The following is a 21695-nucleotide window of genomic DNA, read 5'->3' on the forward strand; positions in this document are numbered from 1 at the left end:
TGGGTTGGGTGAAAATGATAAAAGTGATCATTTTACATCCGGATGTTCAATTTTCAAATGAAATATTGGATTGAAACCAAACCCATGTCATTAGAAATCTTATTTGATAATTTCATATGGGTGTTTGAATCATTCCAATTAGACATTGTATGTAGAAATGACATACTTCGGAAGTTCACATTAATGAACTGTCATGACAACAAAAAACTATCATAAGCACTGCGGTGCATGTTGACATGCTGTGATGCATGGTCTTTTTTTTTGAAATTGATAGTTTGGCTTTCGTTTTCACATTGAGGGTTCACGTAGCTTATAAATCACCATTTCTAAGCCTTAGAAACATTTATCTATACTCAATTAAACATCTAGTCCTCAGAAAATCATTCCAAAAATTCAAATTCAACGTGAACTCAACTATTCAAGTCTATGATTTAATCTAAAATCCTCAAATTCAAAATCTAACCTTAAATAAATGTTCTATAGCATTTAATGTACTCCTAACAACCTCAACAATATATCATAATAAATTATCATAACCTCAGGCTTCCAACTCCCATAAGAGACCTTAATTGTAAACCCTCCCCAAATCTAAGAGAGAACTAGGTAGAGTAGGAGATGGAGGACTATAGAAACTTACCTTGAGTTATTACTAGGCTCGAAGATCATTTAAAACCCCAAAAATTTGTGCCCTAATAGAGCTTGGCCATTGCCCATTGTTTTCTCCCACTCCTTTCACTCATTCTGATCTAATTTTTAGAACAAGAACTTTTATTTATGTTTTCAACTTCGACCAATCATTGCCTTTGTATTTCACAATTGTGGACGGTTGAAGCCACTTAAACTAGTTCACCCTCTCTATTTATGATCGCGAATGGTTTTGCCACGTATCGAGTTCAATTGTGGATAGTCCTGAACAGATAGCACTATGTTAAGGCGTAAGGCTTGACCACGAGAGGCAATAAACAAAATCACCACATACTGCTCCTCAACTTGACCATTTTAATTCCCAAACACCCAATACATTTATATTCCTAGTTGTTTATTAACTTCAATGAACCTCAAATTAGCATAATCCAAATTAGGATGTTGCAATAAGCCTCTAGGGAACTATGGTAAAGATAAGAATGTAGCCAAGGAGGTTAAGAGGATAGTCAATGAATTGAGGAAACAAATGGAAGAACAAGCATCGAGTGAGCCAACAATGGTAGGAGCTCCTTCCCTGTAAGTATAAGATTCTTCAAATGATGATTAAGTTGTCTACCATACACTAGTACAAGTGGCTCCTTTTCAAATCCTTCCAAGCAAGGACCAGTATCATCATGCTACATATATTCCTTATATGCAAGCTACATGAAGGCCACTCTACTGCTTAATGGTCAAATATAGCTATACCCTGTCTGTTGGAAAGGTTTTTTTGGAGATTTTACATAACCAAACTACCCAATCTTGCCAAAGCTTGTTCTTTTGCTATCTAACCTGTGGGAAGGAATTTCTAGATATTCACCTATATCAAGTTGCTTGCTCTTGCCAGAGCTTGCATGTTGATCAAATCTCACATTTTGGAAAGGGTTTCTAAATTTGAGCCCTCGTTGAAATTTATCCTGCCCTTCCTTTCTCAAATTTGTGCCTCAATTTTAGCTCATCAAGATTTGAGTTCTTCAAGTGAGGAAGAAATTATGTAATATAGGATAAAACATAATTAGGATTTAATTTAAAATATTATAGTTATTCAATAGGGATATTTAAATAAAGGTAACCTATTGGAATCAACTTCGATTATTTATTTTATTATTATCTTGCATATCATTATCTTTAAGATGAGATTTAGATTTAGAATTTAGGACTTGAATTTAAATTATTATTATTTTAGGCCTAGAGCTAGGAATTTTCATTTACATTCCGTTTGAGTATCAAATTAATAATAAGAGTTTCTATTTTTCTTGTCTCCTTTCTCTTTTTTCTCTCCCTTTTTCATCTTATCTCTCTTCCCCTCTTTTCCTTCCTGTCTTACATCACTCGTGGTATTAAATGGAAAGTAGAAGTTGGAAAAAAAAAGAAAAACTTCACTTATCTACGTGTTTCTATGATAATAATCAATAAGAATAGAGAAAATTCATAGAGTACATACGAGATTGCCTGGTATTCAAAGTCTTAATTGCCGACCCTGCACTCATTTAGCACACGCTTGAGGTGTGACTTTTAGGTAATTACTAGATTATCGGACGATCATTTCTTTCTTCTTCTTCTTTTTAAAAAGCAATTATATTAACACAAGTTAAAAAAAAAAGTCTATAAAGAGAGTTAAAGTTTGATTAGCAATATGATTTTTTTTTCTTTCTAATTATTGTTGATTCTTTATAGGATTGCAACAATAATTTAGGAGCTAAATAAATTTGTCAAAAAACTTAAAAACAAACAGAGAGTCTTTGAAAGTTTCAAAAAAAAAAAATCTTTCTCTTTAATTTGATAAAAAATTATTAAATCCTTCTGAAATTAATCATTGTTTCCTTTTTAATAAAATTTAATTTTCTTTAATATTAATCCTAAAAAAATCAATGGTTTTAATTAAATTAGGATATGCATATCCTTTAATTCTAAATTTATTATTTATTTTTTATCATGGCATATGTTTTGCAATTTCCCCTTCCCGCACGCAGACCTAAGTGCTTGATTTTTCTATTCGAATATCACAAGGATCTGGATTAATTTTTAACTTAAAAAATATGTTTTAAAATAAATTAATCTAATTTACACTCGTACTATATATATATATATATATATATATCAAGTGATATATATATATATATATATTATGATCATTATCCTAGCTAGACCTAATTTTTTTCCCACGGCCTTCCTTCCCCTTGTAAAAACCCACAAGCCACTCTAAACTAACAAAGGGAGGGTTATATTATCATATGGAGCGTCAACAAGTTATTGATATCATTCAGCCACAAGACAGGAACTTCTAGCCACAAGACTCCCAGCATAGAGTTTTAACGTAAGTTTTTTCTTTGTTTAATTATTTGTTCAAATTGTTGCAATAACTTCTTCGATCTCTACATATAATTAAATTGGCTTAAATTTGCATTTGACATGCAGTCGTTGCAATGCGTACTTGTTAACCATGATGTTTTGTTTCATCGTGGCTCCTGGAATTGTGGTTTGCCTGCTTAAACAGCGAGGTGATTTATATTATTTATCCTTAACGATTACAATATTGGGATTGTCTGGTAATCATAAGCTTTGTTTTTTTTAGATTCCACCATGCCCATTCTAGTGAATGTTGTGATGAGTTTGGGTGAGTTATTGCTTATTTGGGTTGCTTGTCTCTTGAAAAAGCTAGTCAGTTGTCTTGAGCGCCTAGAGCTTCAGAGTTATGCGATCTTTTACTCTATCACTGTGATTTTTGGTGTAGCAACTCTCATAGGGGTAACATTTAAATGGGAAATATATGACATTATAATCGGAATAAGTGGCACTTTAATGGGAATTGAAGCGAGTGCCATTCTAGTTTTCGTTGGATTAACTTGTGAGCCTCAAACAAATTGGTTTGCTACTGATGACCCATTCCGTAGCCTTGTTTTGTTATCCAGCATCTTGACCGTGGTGCAACTGAATATTTTTGTTGGTGAAATTATGCTGCACAAGATTGATTCTATCATCTTTATTATAATTATAATCATCATGTTTGTCTCCCAAGCGACTTACAGGGTCCCTGTTATCTGATTGCAAGTGAGGCTATATGTATTTTTGATTGGATTATGAATTATAGATATTTTATTATGTCACATGTTATTAACATGTCGTAATTTATTTTTCTTAATTTCTTCATTTTTCTTTGAGAAAATTACTTTAATGTTTCACCCCATGTACTTAGAAGAATCACAGGACAAATCCTAAGCTCAATTATCAATGAATCTAGAAGTAATTAATTGTGTAATTTTTCCTTTTCCTTTTAATGGCCTAACTAATTAAAATGCCCCCCATCTATGTGAAAATTCCTATGCTTAACTGAATCCATTTAAGTCATTTGGACATTTCAAAATCTGTTTCTTAAGAAATTATTTTCTTAAAACTAATAAAAATATTTTTAACAAATGTTAAATACAACAATTAAAAATAATTATTTTGAGCATTAATATGTTATTAAATATGTATTTAATCAATATAACACTTACAAGTAGGGCTAAGCAATGGGCGGGACGAACTGGCCTAAGAGGCTGCTCGCAACCCACACCCATACATGGCTTGTCTTAGCCCATTTGAAAACAGGCTAAGCAGGCCATGTATGAGTTTGGACGGGCTAGCTAGCCCGTTTTGTATAAATAGTCACTTTTAAAAGAATCAACATTCAAGTTTACTCAGATGTAGAGTCATAAAAATTTAAAGTCATGAATAATTTAAATCAAATTCAATAGTTCATCTATTCAAGAATGAACCCTCTTCTTAAAAAAAATTGCAAGGCAAGCAAAAAAAACTAAAAGAAACTAATTAGTAATTATCTTTATCACCTAAAAGGAGGTTCACGGCTTCACGCATTCCAGTAGAGGTGAGTTTATCAATTAGTAGTAGCGAGTCTTCTTCTCAACCCTCGTCATGAGTAAATTAATAGCTCCGAGTGAATCAATATAACATCTGATATTGCTTGTAGAGTTTCAAACCTTCCATTAGAGCATATAATTCTATAGAACTAACCTAGTGGGCTGGTCAGATCTGATGACAAGGGACACCATGAGAAGAAGAGATCTTGAGGGAAAGGGAGATAGACACCGTGCCTTGGGTTCCAGATGCCGAAGGTGGAGACATCATGCCATGGGTTTGAGATACAATGCGAGAATCAAATGTCGAGGTTGGACACAAGTCAAGCATGTTGGACAAGTTGGCATCCAAGATGTGGGGTGAATTGGCAGAGACTTAATAATTTTTGAAAACTTAAAGAATGAAAAACTTTAGTGAGAAGTAAGAAAATGAAACACACAAGATTTATCCGGGTTCAGCCCCAAACTTGGCCTACGTCCATTTCTCAAGGTCACACTTGGGATTTCCAATTAAAATATAAGTTTCAATAAGTGCTTGCCACCACAGTACAATTTAGAAGACTTAACTTGTCTTGATTCACTCAACAGTCCTTGCTATAAATTAGAAAATTGTTACAAACACTTGAAAAACTTCTTTTCAAGATTTCAGAAGTAAAAAATAAACTTTTACAGAAAAACTCTCCTAAAGAGTAGATAGATCATGAAAACTTATAAATTTATGAGAGATTTTTCACAATTCTTTTCAAGAATGATGAATGACTGCTAAATATTTAAGCATAATTTGAAAGCTGTTTGAATTCTTAGAAAAAGAAAAATTTTGCTTAATGATCAAAAGTTCTTGTTTAGACTTAAATTGTATCATATATATAGTTTTGGCAGTTGACAAATCGTTAGAACAGTGTTATTAGCCATTAGTGTCATTTCTTGTATGCATCTTGATATAGCACACATGAAATGACTTGTATCAAAGTTTCAAATATGCATATGTGACGATTCATGTGTAAATTAAGGGGTATCTCATGTGTGGTTTATAGTATAAATATGAAATCTATTTTGTGTGCTAAAACTCGAGTGCGACCCTCTTTCTCTCACACGTGGTTTGGCTAATAAAAACCCAAAGCCATCTCTGTGTGACCAACTTTTCCTCACACGTGATTTGGCTAGCAGAAAGCTAAGCCCAAATCTGCGTGACAGAACTTGCGTGAAACATGTAAAATTCTCAATCTTAAATCAAGATTAATTAAGTTCAAATAGACCAAATAAGTGTATTAATGAGGTGTGTGACCATAGGGGATTGACTTGGTGTAATTGTTGTGAAGTTAGAGAAGTGGGTCCGAATCGATGGCGGGCTACTCGGGTAAGGAAAGAGAAAGAAAAAGTGAAGATTTACTCTCTGTGCCACATGTCGCGGCGCGTGGTTAATCCCCCATGGCACATAAAGGCAAATTTAAATCCAACAGGCTCCTTTGTGCCATGCGTTAAGGCGGAGGGCAACGTGCGTCGCTGAAATTTTGATATATCAGCTTTGTATCTATACGAGAGAAAGAGAGAAGGTGAAGAGAGAAACGAAGAAAATGAAAGAGCAGTGAGGGGGTAGTGCTAGGGCTTAGGAGAACTGAGTATTGGGAGTATTTTAAAGCTCCTAAACATTAAAGGTAAGCTTTCCTACTTAGATTTTCCTCTCTTCTTCCATTTTCTTGATGGTAGAGGTTAAGGTTTGATTGTTAATGATAATTTTTTATTCATAGAAGTTATGAGTCCAAACCCATTGACTTAAATAGAGTTAATGAGAGTAGATTGAGCTAAGTAAACTTGATATTAATGGTTTTATGATGATTAGTGGTTGGAGGACATTAAATGTCCGAAATTCTCATAAATTTGGTGGTTGGGAACAATGTGATTTTATTAATGACCATTTAAGAGCTCAATGTTATTCATGAGAGTTAAAGGAAGCTAAGAAGCCTTATGGGTACTTTTACATGAGTCAAGAATAAATCTTGAGTATTAAGAAATGATGAAGTGTTAGTAAAAAATAGCTCAAAAATGGATATTGATATTTTGCATGGTAAATACTTGCAGAGTAACTACTATTGGCACCATTCAAGCTTCTTAGAAGCTTTGGGAGTGAGTAATTGAGGGGTAAAACTTTTGACCTCTCAAAGATTTGAGATAACTGAGGGAATTCTATTTTATACTTTTGTGTGTTTATTATTTTATAGATTTATAATTTATTATTAAAATGTGTAAATTAAAAAGAAATCCAAGTGTGGCTTGATTTGTTAGAAAATCTACTAGATCAAATTTATGAATTTTATGTCTTGTGATGTAAAATTTCTTAGAGAACAATATCGGTGGATTTCTATACTTTGTTTTGGGAGTTCAATGATTTTGTGAATTGAGAAGTAACATGAATCTTCATTTATGAGAAGTTCTATGATGTTTACAATAGTGGAGTTCAATGATTTGAAAGTGTGAAGTATAATGATTGTGAAGTTGGAATTCAATGGTTTATTTGGTTTGAAGTTCCATGAAAATGTGTTTTAAGAATTCCAATGATTTTGTAATGATGAGGTTCAATGAAAATTAAAAATGTGAAGTTCTATGAACTGTATATGTGGGAATTATAGCATGAATGTGCATTGCATGATCTTAAGAGGTGGGAGTTCGCCTAGGAAGAGGAGTAGGTGATAAAATTCATGTCGTAAGCCCCATCCGTGAGATGGTTTGCCAAATTGATTATATCTATATTGTCTCACTTATTTAATGAGGGACTATCTCACTGGTTCAATGAGGGATTTAAACCTAGCTACCTATCCATTGATGCAATGAGGAGGCTAGTTTAGGGTGTATGACACCCCATAGTGTGAGAAATGGAGAAAACCATGTTCCATAAGTGAGTTGGGTACACCTTGGTTAGGTAACCCCCTCACAAGTGTTTAGGCTAGGGAAGTCAAGGAATATAGACTATCCCATTGAGTTATAGCCTATAGTTTCATGTCAGAGGAATAAGGAGGATATGAGAGAGGTGTGATCATGCATATAGTGAGTAAAGGCACCTGTTCTAAATATAGTGTCCCTAATGATGATATCATGAGTTAACTCTTAATTTCTTCCAATGTATTTGTCAATAATTTGTATGACCAACTCTCTTTATATGAAAAGTTTTAAAAAGCATTGTTTCTCAAGTAAATGTTATTATGTGAGTGGAATTGTGAATATCTATTTTCAAATATTTTACATGGATTAAAGTATTGACATTAACTGTCACTTATATTTAAACTAATTGATATGCATTAGTATGGGTAAGTCAGACCTTGGTTACTGAGAAACTGTACTCATTCCATTATCTTCAATATTATAGAGAATAGCTCAAGAAGTGTGGACAGAGGAAAATACCCAGAGGCTTAGGATTGTGATCCTTTTGTAGTAGGCCTCTTTATTTTGAGTAAACTTATGTGTATGACAATTTCAATTGTCAATTAGAAATTCTCATTTGTTCTTTACTTGCATTATGTGAATTGTAAATTGTAAGTATATTTTGGGCCCTAGGGAGTGAGTTGATGAATATGTGTTATTGTGATAGGGCTAAAATACTAATGCAAGTAAGAGTAGACCATATTATGAGATGACTTGGGAGAACTTGATGAAAATTATGGTAAACTTCCCCTTTTTATGTTTTTGAGTTTAAGGGGTTGAGTAGTGAAAATTTGGTCTGAAAGTATTTCATGCGATATGGTGTATTACACGAGTTAGTCTTAATAATTTATATGTGATCAAATTAGTATCAGTGGCCATTAGCCCTTGGTATTTGGTTTGGGCACTTGATTTTGCAAAAATTGTTGTAAAAGTGTACGTTTTGAAAAGAGTGTCCAATTTTTGTTTTAAAAAGAATTTGAGTTTGAGACCAATGCCATTAGTTAGAGTTCAGAAAGAGCTTTCTGTAGATATTTAGTTCGCATTATTCGAATGTTGGACAAAGATTTAGGGCTCACCAAAAGTTGGCCCTAATGTTATTAAATTGACAGTAGAATTCACTGTCAGAATTCGTGTAATTATGCTGCAGCACATGGTGTCACAAGCCACGGCACGTGTCACAAAGGTAAACACGCTGCGACGTACACCTCAAAATTTTTCAGAAACTCTCTTGTTTCAAATTCTTAAACAAATGCACTCTTATGTAATGATCCCATGCTTCTGCATACTTGCGAACTCTAATTTGTCTAATTGCAAGACTCAAAAATGATTTTAGTTTTGTCAACTTTAGGTCCCCATTTTGCTAACCATTGAAAACATTGTATTTTGATAATTATAGATTTTGATAAATACTATAATCCTATCCCCTACAAAGTTGGGATTTGGTTTTAATTATAGGATTAGAAAGAGGAGGATACTATGAAACCCACATGCTCTCACGCGTGATTTGGCTGGTAGAATGCTAAAGCCAATTCTAGGTAACAAATCTCATATGGAAGTAATAGACTATCATGCATGGAATGGCTTGCTTCAAACCCAGACCATTCGGGAAAACAAATCACATGTGAAACACAACAACACTCACGTGTGAAATAGCAAGCTACAAAACTTAAGCCATTCTAAAATACATATCACTTGTGGAACCATTATGCATTCAAGCAAGATTTTGCATAATTAAGAGATATGGAATTGTAAATTATAGATCATGCAAGTGTACAAATTGAACTTGGCTTGAAATGATATAAAACTCAAGTTGGTAAGATGTGTTCAAAAGACTAATGACAAATTATGCATGGTTACCATCTATTCTCACACATGAAATGGTGCATGACAAAATGCAATGAAAAAGTCATAAACTTTGAAGTCTCTGGTAAGTGTAAACCACATACTCCCTCCGTTTCATAAATACAAACTAATGGTCACCCGTCAAGACCAGAATGAGTTTTATTTTTTATCTTGGTTATTCAATTCTAGGTTAGTGTGTGTGTGTGTGTGTGTTTATTCTCTTCCAAATTTAGAAATCTTTCTAAACTAGTAATTAATTTATTTACAGTTTTACATAAGCTTATTGTTTGTTTCCGCTGGCCCTTTTTTTTTTTGGTTCCATTTGATTCGAGTTTCTACGCATGGATTATATATAAAAATATAGTTATGCAGTTGATTAAAAAAGTTAACAATACAAGGAAAATGATATAAAATTGTACGATAACATTATATTAAAATATTTTTAACTGAATGTCCTGATCCTATCTTTGAAATCCAACTTGTCTAAATTTTTTTATTAAAGAAATATTTTTAGTTGGTGCGACTATGATGAACTACATCAATAAATTTTCATGTGTGTGTCTCGACATAGTACTCAGGCATACATACATATAATTTTTGTCTCGCGCTCCGGAGAGGAGATTTTTGTTTCATCATAGACATAAAATATTTAATAAAGAAAAAAATCAGTTTCAATATTTTGTATGGCCACTAAAATTTTTAGCTTTCGATGTTTTAAATTCTTACTCCCTCTATTAAAAAATGTAAGGTATTTTTTGAAGAGTTGGATGTTCAAAAATATAAGATATTTTTAATCTTTCGAGGTGTCATCATTATCTTTTTTTAAGTGTCCTTATTGATAATGACTTTATATTTATTATAGGATGTTTAATAGGGCAAATATAAAAAGATAGGATTAGTTTAAAAGTAAATGATTACTTTATTGAGGGTGAAATTCAATTGAAAATATTTTATATTTTTAAACGAAAAGGGAGTAATTAACTACCACAACATAATCTAAATGCAGCTTTCAAAAGGATAAAGTAATTATTTGCCTAAAAAAGATGAAGTAATTAGCTGCTAACTTTTGTAGTAAAAGATTAATTTGGTGCAAATAATATTACTACTCTTTCCTTTCGAGCATTATAAAATTTTTAACTGAATTATAACTTAAATGAGTTAATTAATTATCTTTTAAAATTACATTTTTTTTTACATTTATCCTTATTTAATATAATATCTTAATTAAAAAATATTAACTACACCCATAATTAATTATATTTAAAAATATTATTAATTAAAAAAATTAAAAAATATTCCATAATCCTTTTTTTAGGAAAAAGAATAATGAAGATGAAAAGTTAATCATGCCTCGAAAGAGGTTTGCACTTAGATGTAACCACTGTTTAATCTCTTATGAATTTTCGCGCATTTTCATTAAAAAAAGTGTAAAAACAAAAAAAAAATGACTGGAGTCAGTGTGAGGGTGGGGGAGGGTAAAAAAAAATATATATCCAAAGTCCTAAAGTTTTCCAAAGGTAGGGCCCAATTGTGGGCTATGAGCCTCTGACGCGGACCTCACCTATTCTTCCTTCTTCGTGTGCTGATGATAATCCCCCAACTTGCCGAAACTGTCTTCCCTCGTAAATTTCACTAGTTGTTAAGGCTAAAATCATCTTTCTAGCATTCCAAATATTTCTTTTAAAAATATTTCTGCAAAAATATTTGAAACTCAGTGTCATTGGAACTAAATTTTAAATGTATAGTATTTAAAAAAATATTTTTAAAAATATAATATATTAGTAAATATTTTTTTCTTTGCAGTACCATGATCAAATTGCCAAAACTCTTATCTTTTATTCTATTGCTGCTGAAAAATGTAGATTAACCAGTTGTGGACTGCTTAGACCAACTAATCTCCGAATTAAAATTGAGTATAATAAATATATTAATTTAAGTGTGCAAGTTTTCTTCTTTTTTCATAAATAAATTTTCAATGTGTTGCAAAATATAGTTAATATAAAGAAGAGAGAAGAACAAGACAATACAAGAAATGGAGAGAAAATAATAGAAGAAATTCTTATTTACTAGTGTACATATGCCTTGGACATGTCCTCTATTTATACGCTTCAATCATTCAAGTGCTATCCTAATACTACAAAGATATAAAGAGGCATATAATAGTGCATTATATAATCTTTAAAAGTTATAAGCTAATAAGACAAAGAAACTCCTTCCACACACTAGCGGACCCATGCAACGCACCATACACAACCAAAAACATATAAATCTCAAAATCACCACTCAACCCCAATTTTCAAAAAAAAACCAAATGGGAGGAAATTCATACACAAAACTATCATTTTCATTTCAAATCATTCAAAAGACACCTGTTTCTACTTGTATAAATATTTTGGCCCTATCCATGGGTTTGCTACCAAAACTCATTAACCCAAGGCACAAAATACAGAAGTTGCATGCTATAATAATGCAAGTAGTACAAAAATATCATATGAAACCTATTTGGCATTGTATTAACATTTATACACATTAAACAATAAAGAGAGGTGTACAAAAGGATTACTCTATAAATCCTAAACCTTTGTTTATTTTCCTCGATTTGGATCCGATGAGCTAGGCCCTGAAAATATTAAGAATTGAGGGGTGAGTACAATTACTCAGTAACCAAGTTTCACATAACCTATACAGGTTCATATCAATTGTAAACAAATGCAAATAGATAAAATCACAACATTACAACACATATGATGAACTTGGCCATGGTTCACAATACTAACAACCATGTGACCTAGCTCAAGGCACACATACATATCCACAAAATGTCAATAAACATAATGGGGTCACAATAATACCAACCATGTGCTCTTAACACATGCTGAACCATAATACTAGCAACTATATGGCCGGATTTATATGCATGATCGAATGCTCGCCTTATACCTTCTTGTTACTTTCGACATAAAACCAGTGGCTATTACGTGGCTACGTCCTTTACGGACTAACCCAATCTTTCACTTCTGAGGAGCTATCAGGCCATGGTTCAGTCACTCACTCATGTAATCTGGTTTCTCCCAATACTAACAACCATGAAGTATCATATCCCTAATCTAGCCTCCTCATGAACCGGTAGAGACTAGTTAGGTTTAAGTCCCTCATAGAAGAAGTGGGACAGTCCTAAATCAACTATAAAATGAGGGCCACCTCTCGATTTCAATGATCGATGCTAAGGCAAGTTCCTCATTCCAACGGTCACTGCCAATATCACGTGAATTTAACCAACTACTCCTCTCCTTAGGCGAACTTCTGCCAATAATCATGTTATGCACAACTCACTTAATTATGTATTCAAATCAAACATATCATATCATATAAACTCACATACTGCTACTTAATTACTCAAAATACTCCACATTATAAATCACAATTTTTACTCTATAATATGCCAAGATAAATTCATAAATCATAATTAGATGGCATGTAAGAGATTTTCATTTATCAAACCACTCACAAGTTCATCATTTGCCCAAAATTGCATCAATAATTCAAAATATAAATCATGATTCAGATCAACCCATTTTCAACCAATAATAAATTAATATTCAGCTATATAAAATTAGGTTTCTCCTAGTTACCTCAAACCTTTGAGATTTTAAAGTTCTACTCCTCACATAAAACACTTCCAAAGCTTCTCACGAGCTTGAATGGTACTAATATGAATCACACTACAATCACAACACAAGAATATAATCATCATCCCATTTTTATAAGTTTACCACATTAATTTCCACTTCTATTCTATTAATCCCCTAATTTCACTACCCATTCATACCTAATGGGTTTACTAGGTTCTATTAACTCACATTACTACTATTGAGTTTTTAAACTACCATTAAAGATCCACCAACACCCCTAACAACCATATTTATTACAATTTTCACATATAATGGCTCCACTCAGCTAACCATATATAAAATTATTAATGTGGGATTTATCTACCACAAACAACCCCCATATTATCCATTTTAATCAATGGATTTAGATCCATAGCTCCTATGAACTGAAAATTAACTCCCAACTCAAACCCTAACTTGTTTCTTCATAAATATGGTGAAGAAAGGAAGACGAAGGTATAAATTACTTACCTTAGGTGTTTGGGAGTCTCAAAATATCATTAATAGGAACTAACACCGTGCCCTAGTAGAGCCTTTAGTTGTGCTCCTTGTTTTCTCTTCTTCTCCTCTTCTAATTTTGCACGTATAGACAAACTAATTAAATTATATTTTTAGCTATGCACCATGGTACATGCTGCCCTTCGCCGTGGCAAGTGGCACAAAGAGACCCATTGCGTTTAAATCTACCTCTGTACACCATGATGGATTGACCACACGCCACGATATGCAGAACAAAGGGCATTCCTTGACTTTTTTTTCTCTTTTCTTACCCAGGCAACCCGCCAATAATCTAAACCCACTTATAAAGCTAAAATCATAATTAATTACATCAATTAGACCTCTCAAGCCACACATCTCATTAATTCACTAATTACACTAATTAGCTTAACTAATCATGCTTAATTTTATTGCATGTTACAGAGATTATCTCTTGAGTACCCTTATGGGTGTAGTGTTAGAGATTTGTGCTCCTGAGTATCTGTGTGATGCAATTTTAGAGTAAGGATGCCTTGATCGTGTGTGATAAGCGTAAGCTATAGTCCAAAATTAGGACAAAACAATTTTAGCTGGGTGATTCTACCATTAAAGATGTACTCGAATCAACGTGTGTGATTAGAGCCTTTAGTTTCAGTCAAGGTGATATGGAAGTTCATATGGTAGAATAGTTATGTTAATATGAAAATTGTTTTATGAAATCAGTATGAGTTAATTGGATATATTTGTGTGTGTGTGAGTGTGTGTGTTTCTATATAAAGTATACTTGTATATATTTATGCATGTTGACTAATAGTTGTGAGTCATTCTATTACTGAAATGATTATCTCACCCTATGGTTACATTTATATAGGTCCTAATAATGAACAGGGCAAAAGGAAAGACTCAGGACAGGCATAGTGGGACTACATATGTGCTATAAGAGTTTGTGTAATGAATTTGTTTTGTTGTAGATATATATGTTTTATGCTTCCATGAGAATGTGTGAGCATGTATTATTTAACGTATTTATATAGTTTTTGTGGAAATCTTAGCCCATGGGTTATATGTGATGAAATGTAAATTGATGGGCTAACATAAGATGTAAATGTATGGTTATGTGTGAGACTATGGTGATTATGTGGGAATTTGGCTTAGTATATTGTGTTTATGAAAGTTTTGAAATATGGGCCATATTGTGTGAAAAAGGGTAGTTTGTTGGCAAAAAATGTATGTGTAATTTATTTGATATTACTATTTAATTAGGTGTAATATGTCCAGTTGGATGTGGTCAAGCATTTAAGTATGGCTAATGATGTGTGGGTTGAAATTAAAAAACTTGGGTTGGGTGAAAATGATAAAAGTGATCATTTTGCATCTGGGTGTTCAATTTTCAAATGAAATATTAGATTGAAACCAAACTTATGTCATTAGAAATCTTATTTGATAAGTTTCGTATAGTTCTTGAATCATTCCAATTAGACATTGTATGTAGAAATGACGCACTCCAGAAGTTCACATTAATGAACTGTCATGACAATAAAAAACTATCATAAGCACTGCGGTGTATGTTAACATGCCGTGATGCATGGTCTTTTTTTTTGAAATTGATAGTTTGGTTTTGGTTTTCACATTGAGGGTTCACGAAGCTTATTGTAATAGCTAAGAAAAAAATTTTATAATAATAATAATAATAATAAGTATAAGTATATTTATAAGTTGGTGTTTAATAGTAGTTATATTAATTGGAAATATGTGTAGTAAGGAGAAGTGTGGTTCAGTGGAGGCGATATTGGTCCTGTAAATATCAAGCCTCAAGTTCAAACCAATACTGGGGAGAAGTTTTATTTCTTTTGCTTGAATGAAATTACCACTTTTGCCTTTTTTACAGTAAAAAGGAAAAAAAAATTCTTGAGGTAGAAACACGTACATTCTACAACAAACTGAGTCAGTTTACAGAGAAGGGAGAGAGAAATAAAAATCTGTGTGGCTCAGTGTTCTATTCTAGTGTCAACTTCTCCAGAAACCACAGAGAGAGAGAGTGTGTGTGTTTTGATCTCCAGTCTCTTTTGTCTGTGCTGCCATCTGCCACTGTTCTTCATCATCACATCATTACTGGCATAGGTCTTGAGCTACCACAACTTCACTACCGTTCCTCTTCCTTCGTTTCTTAGTATGGATTCATTCAAGCCTTCTACTGTTGTCTTCTTTGGCACCTTGCATCATTGGTATGGGAGGAGTTGAGACGTCGAAGAAGGAAGATTCAACTCGCAAGTCCTTCCCTTCCTAGTTCATTTATGAGCATTGTCACCTTCTTCACTGCTTCGTGCCCCTGTTTTTATTTTTTTTCTTCTCTATTGCGCCATCCGTGTCATTTTGAGCCAAGAAAACACAAAGTATCAGGACTGGGGTGGGGCTGTTGCGGTGAGCTAGTATTAGTACTGTGGAGTCAAGCTTCCTTCCTTTGCTGTGCATGATGACAGTACCATTTGTCTTCTCCCCTGTTCAGTCGAAAACCCAACCTCTTTGTTTTTTTTCTCTCTCTCGATCTGTGGTGCTGATAAGGTAAGGGATCTTCATGTTTCATTTCTCTCTTAATCTGCACGTATGTGGCTAGTTGTTGAAGTTGCAAAACCTATGCTTTTATTACTGCTGTTGCCGTGTTGTTGTGGGGGGAAACTATTCAAACTTAAGATAGGAATCTATTTTAAAACTTGCTAATAATAATATATGCATGTATAAAGACATATCGACATATATGAACTATAATTTTGGAGCTAGATAGATCTTAATTGGATTGATTTATGTTAAGAAAATTATTAAGGAAAGGTTGGAAGAGGATAACTTTGATATTCTATTAAATATTGGTATTAATGAGATGCTTGTTGGAATGTTTGGAATAATTTTAAAGCATGGATTTTGGTTTTGAATTTTAAATGATAGTAGTTGATGAAAATTTTATTAGGAGTGGAAGGAAGTCTTTGTAAATCAAAGGACGATTTATTAAATTTTGTTTACTAATATATTATAGGACGTGTGGAAGAAGAAGATCCCGATAGAAATTGAAGAAAGAAATTTTGGAAATTTAAAACTTCCACAAGTAAGTGAATAGCATTCCCTTTAATTTATTTTTATTGGTATTTTTATTTTTAATAAATTTTCATTAAGATATTTTATTCTTGTGAATTACATTAGTTTTGAAACTTTCTGATATCGATGCGAGATGTTTAAAGGAGGATATATGCATTTATTTCCTCAGGGAATATGTTTCAAAGAGTTGTGGAATTATTTGGTTTATTAAACTCTTGAAATTCTTGATTATTTAGATAACGCAAGCTCATATATTATTTTTTGAAAGACTATTTTCAACAGGTCTTAAATTAAAATTTCAAGTGGTGCATGCGAGTTTGGTATTGGAAATGTAGATTATATTTCAGAAATAATTATTTTTCTAGCATGTTTGAAACATGATTTTTGAGAGAACTCTAAACAGAACAGCCGTAGCGCGCTGTGGTTAAATATTAGCTAGTTTGTTTTGTGAGTTTTATTCTCATGTTTGGTATTCGTGGGCTTTGTGTTCACATTTGATTCTGTGGCCTGAGTCGCGTTTGGTTACTTACCCTCGTGGGCTGTGTGTCCACGTTTGTTTCGTAGCTTTGGCTATGTTTGGTTACTTACCCTCGTGGGCTGTGTATTCACGTTTGTTTTATAGCTTTGGCTGTGTTTGGTTACTTACCCTCGTGGACTGGTGTGTCCACGTTTGTTTTCATGGCATAAGTCGTATTTGGTTATTTACCCTTGTGGACTGAGTGTCCACATTTGTAACCTGTTCTGTTGAGTTCTCAAAATGTTAAATGTTAATTAATAGGTGTTTTCAAAATTTACCTGATTTTAACTAGTAATTTGTATCACTTTGAGTTATATGAGAGCAGATTGTTTTCTTTAAGCATGATATCATAAATTATTTTTAATTTACTCTTATTTTACAAATATGATTATGACCTACATGCTTATAAATTTTGATGAAATTACTTTTAATTAGCTGACACTATTATTAGAGGTTGTTGAGTTAAATTTTAAAAATTGTAATATGGGAATGCTATTCACTAGAAAATTATTTTGGTCTCTGATTTTTTAGCTGACGCTGATCCTACCATCGACCTCTAAAGGGCAACTAGCTACAGTGGGTGGACCTTTTTGATTGGTATTGTTGCTTTAATGTAAATATATAATTTGTATGTCTTTTTAATTTGAAAGAAAGAGTAGATGCTCCATATAGGTTATTGATGAACCTTATTTTTGGCCTGTATATTGGTTGCTGGCTGAAAGGAGCTACGCTCTTGATTTATACTATTATTCGTAAAAAATTTTGTCGTAGAATTTTCGGAGATTCTAGTTACAAGGGAAGTTCTACTGAAATTTCTAGAAAGACGTCGACACTTTCTTATGATAATGAATTTAAAGAAGTTATTTTAATTCTCATGCGATTTGATTGAATTTTGTTCTTTTCTTGTAAAATGGAATAAATATTCACTTGGAGGCTTACGGGAATGTGAGAATAGTTCACACCCGTGCCAGTCACCCTCTATTTTTTGGACGTGACACTTATAAGCTTTTTTTGATTAATAAAATGTGTATTTAAATGATTTTCAATGGGTTTGAAACGCTTTGGGATCCCAAACGATTTAAAGAAACTATTTTCAATATTATAGTTATTATTTTGATGATTTTGAGAGGTTAATCTAACCTCTAATTATGATTTTGTTAGTTAAGTGTTACAGTTTGGTAATATCATGTGGACATTACACAGCCTTAAATCACCATTTCTAAGCCTTAGAAACATTTATCTATACTCAATTAAACATCTAGTCCTCAGAAAATCATTCCAAAAATTCAAATTCAACATGAACTCAACCATTCAGGTCTATGATTTAATCCAAAATCCTCAAATTTGAAATCTAACCTTAAATAAATGTTCTATAGCATTTAATGTACTCCTAACAACCTCAGCAATATATCATAATAAATTATCATAACCTCAGGCTTCTAACTCCCATAAGAGACCTTAATTGTAAACCCTCCCCAAATCTAAGGGAGAACTAGGTAGAGTAGGAGAGGGAGGACTATAGAAACTTACCTTGAGTTATTACTAGGCTCGAAGATCATTTAAAACCCCAAAAATTTGTGCCCTAATAGAGCTTGGCCATTGCCCATTGTTTTCTCCCACTCCTTTCACTCATTCTGATCTAATTTTTAGAACAAGGACTTTTATTTATGTTTTCAACTTCGACCAATCATTGCCTTTGTATTTCACAACTGTGGACTGTTGAAGCCACTTAAACTAGTTCACCCTCTCTATTTATGACCACGAACGGTTTTGCCACTTATCAAGTTCAATTGTGGATAGTCTTGAATAGATAGCACTATGTTAAGGCATAAGGCTTGACCATGAGAGGCAATAAACAAAATTACCACATACTGCTCCTCAACTTGACCATTTTAATTCCCAAACACCCAATACATTTATATTCCTAGTTGTTTATTAACTTCAATAAACCTTAAATTAGCATAATCCAAATTAGGATGTTTTAATAAGCCTCTAGGGAACTATGGTAAAGATAAGAATGTAGCTAAGGAGGTTAAGAGGATAGTCAATGAATTGAGGAAACAAATGGAAGAACAAGCATCGAGTGAGCCAACAATAGTAGGAGCTCCTTCCTTGCAAGTAGAAGATTCTTCAAACAATCATTTAGTTATCCACCATACACCAGTACAAGTGGCTCCTTTAAATCCTTCTAAGCAAGGATCAATATCATCATGCTACATATATTCCTTATATGCAAGCTGCATGAAGGCCACTCTACTGCTTAATGGTCAAATATAGCTATACCCTGTCTGTTGGAAAGGTTTCTGGAGATTTTGCATAACCAAACTACCCAATCTTGCCAAAGCTTGTTCTTTTGCTATCTAACCTGTGGGAAGGAATTTCTAGATATTCACCTATATCAAGTTGCTTGCTCTTGCCAGAGCTTGCATGTTGATCAAATCTCACATTTTGGAAAGGGTTTCCAAATTTGAGCCCTCATTGAAATTTATCCTGCCCTTCCTTTCCCAAATTTGTGCCTCAATTTTAGCTCATCAAGAGTCGAGTTCTTCAAGCAAGGAAGAAATTATGTAATATAGAATAAAACATAATTAGGATTTAATTTAAAATATTATAGTTATTTAATAGGGATATTTAAATAAAGGTAATCCATTAGAATCAACCTTCGATTATTTATTTTATTGTTATCTTGCATATCATTATCTTTAAGATGAGATTTAAACTTAGAATTTAGGACTTGAATTTAAATTATTATTATTTTAGGCCTAGAGCTAGGAATTTTCATTTACATTCCGTTTGAGTATCAAATTAATAATAAGAGTTTCTATTTTTCTTGTCTCCTTTCTCTTTTTCTCTCCCTTCTTCATCTTATCTCTCTTCCCCTCTTTTCCTTCCCGTCTTACATCACTCATGGTATTAAATGGAAAGTAGAAGTTGGAAAAAAAAAAGAAAACTTCACTTATCTACGTGTTTTTATATGGCATATGTTCTGCAATTTCCCCTTCCCGCACACAGACCTAAGTGGTTGATTTTTCTATTCAAATATCACAAGGATTTGGATTAATTTTTAACTTAAAAAATATGTTTTAAAATAAATTAATATAATTTACACTCGTGCTATATATATATATATATATATAAAGTGATATATATATATATATATATATATTATGATCATTATCCTAGCTAGACCTAATTTTTTTCCCACGGCCTTCCTTCCCCTTGTAAAAACCCACAAGCCACTCTAAACTAACAAAGGGAGGGTTATATTATCATATGGAGCGTCAACAAGTTATTGATATCATTCAGCCACAAGACAGGAACTTCTAGCCACAAGACTCCCAGCATAGAGTTTTGACGTAAGTTTTTTCTTTGGTTAATTATTTATTCAAATCATTGCAATAACTTCTTCTTCGATGTCTACACATAATTAAATTGGCTTAAATTTGCATTTGACATGCAGTCGTTGCAACGCGTACTTGTTAAATGTGATGTTTTGTTTCATTGTGGCTCCTGGAATTGTGGTTTGCCTGCTTAAACAGCGAGGTGATTTATATTATTTATCCTTAACGATTACAATATTGGGATTGTCTGGTAATCATAAACTTTGTTTTTTTCAGGTTCCACCATGCCCATTCTAGTGAATGTTGTGATGGTTTGGGCAAGTTATTGCTTATTTGGGTTGCTTGTCTCTTGAAAAAGCCAGTCAGTTGTCCTGAGCGCCTAGAGCTTCAGAGTTATGCAATCTTTTACTCTATCGCTGTGATTTTTGGTGTAGCAACTCTAGTAGGGGTGACATTTAAATGGGAAATAAATGACATTATAATTAGAATAAGTGGCACTTTAATGGGAATTGAAGTGAGTGCCATTCTAGTTTTCGTTGGATTAACTTGTGAGCCTCAAACAAATTGGTTTGCTACTGATGACCCATTCCGTAGCCTTGTTTTGTTATCCAGCATCTTGACCGTGGTACAGCTGAATATTTTTGTTATTGAAATTATGTTGCACAAGATTGATTCTCTCATCTTTATTATAATTATAATCATCATGTTTGTCTCCCAAGCGACTTACAGGGTCCCTGTTATCTGATTGCAAGTGGGGCTATATGTATTTTTGATTGGATTATGAATTATAGATATTTTATCATGTCACATGTTATTAACATGTCATAATTTATTTTTCTTAATTTCTTCATTTTTCTTTGAGAAAATTACTTTAAGGTTTCATCCCATGTACTTAGAAGATTCACAACACAAATCCTAAGCTCAATTATCAATGAATCTAGAAGTAATTAATTGTGTAATTTTACCTTTTCCTTTTAATGGCCTACCTTAATTAAGGGTCCTTGCTCCCAGTGTTTGACCATTCTTTATTAATATTTTAAAATTTATAAATAATTAATTAAACAATATATATATATATATAGAGAGAGAGAGAGAGAGATTTCCTAATAAAAAGGAATCTAATCAATTGGTTGTGTTTCCAATATACTCTAACTCGAATTAGAAGGATGCACTATAGATTCGAAAATTTTTTTATCAGTTGGTTTATGTATAAATTACAACTCGCACATCAATGATGCAATTTATTTCATATTAAAACTTAATTCATAACATTCCACCAAAATGCTTATTTTTGACTTAGTTA

The sequence above is a fragment of the Prosopis cineraria genome, unplaced genomic scaffold (assembly GCF_029017545.1).
Source record: "Prosopis cineraria cultivar Desert tree isolate PC_DT_omini unplaced genomic scaffold, ASM2901754v1 PC3, whole genome shotgun sequence".
In the NCBI taxonomy this organism is placed as follows: Eukaryota; Viridiplantae; Streptophyta; class Magnoliopsida; order Fabales; family Fabaceae; genus Prosopis; species Prosopis cineraria.